Raw genomic sequence first — 1,240 nt, forward strand, 5'->3', positions numbered from 1 at the left:
GGGTGGCCTGGGGAGCACAAAGGCCCCGCCGCCTCCCGTGCCAGGGGCCCGCGGCCGAGGGCCGGCTGCAGGCTCGCAGCCCACTCCGGTCTGGCGATTGTATTTTCTTTGGCTTTCTGGCGCGCTCCTTATTATTTATTTCTTTTCTCTCTGTTTTATTTTTATTTTCAAGTTGCCGGCCGGGCTGGATGCCGTCCATTCACCCCGCTGCCTTGGAGCGCGGCGCGCAGACAGCCGGAGCCGGCTCGGGCTCAGCCCCGCGGCCCGCCGGCCGCCGGCACCTGGGGAGGGCGCAGCCGGGAGTGGGGGTCTGCAGGGAAGGAGGGGCGCTGCGGAGGAGGGGGGGGCGTGGGCCAGGCCCCCTGCTCAGGCAGGGGGGTGCACAGGACCTGGGCGGAGGCAAGTTGCTTTCTCCAGAAGATGACAGTAATTTGGGGTGAGATTTGGGGTCCGTTCGGGAGAAACCTGAAACTTGGACCCCTTCATAAGCTCCCCAGTCTTCCATTCTATATGCAAACTCTGTTCCGGCCCTCCTGCCGGGTTACCCACGGACAGCTTCTGGGGAGGAGGAGCTCCCGTGGCTCCTACTCCCTTCCCCAGGCTCTGAGCAGTCTTTTCCTGCCTCCCCAGATGCCAAACTTCACTTCTCAGGAGTCAGCGGTGACTTTGTATGTCCAGGAGAGAAGGGAGGCAGCCGGAGGCGGTTGTCCAGTGCCAAGGGTGGAGGCCTGGAGGCTGAAAAAGATAACAGGCATAGGAAGCAGGAAGGGCCTACCTCAGAGTGATTCCGGAAGGCAGATGGAAAAGCTGAGGCCAGAAAAAAGAGAGACAAGAAAGACATCAGGGAGAGAAAGATGCAGTAACACATTCCTGCCAAGGTCAGATCACAGGAGAGCCTAGAGCGGTGCTGACCAGGCAGGAGAGGGATCAGAAAAGAATGCCACAGAGCTCCTCTTCCGAACTCCTCCCTAGCCCAGGGTCCCCTTCCTTTCAGAAGACATTCCTCTGGCTGCTAAAGAGCCTGGGGTCTGTTCGTGAGCAGCGGCCTGAGTGCTATAAAGTAGAGTTTCAAGACGTTTAGAAACATCCCTGCCTCGGTCTCTCTTTGGCAGCAATTCCCTCTCCTCTCCAGGTCATAGCAAGAGCTGCCATGAAGTCCAGTGTGGCTTGAGCAGTAAGCCACAGGCCAGCCTGCGGGGCTAGGGGAACTTTCCAATCCAGGAGGGAACCAGGCACATCT

This window comes from Mustela erminea, chromosome 9, assembly GCF_009829155.1.
Source record: "Mustela erminea isolate mMusErm1 chromosome 9, mMusErm1.Pri, whole genome shotgun sequence".
Lineage (NCBI taxonomy): Eukaryota > Metazoa > Chordata > Mammalia > Carnivora > Mustelidae > Mustela > Mustela erminea.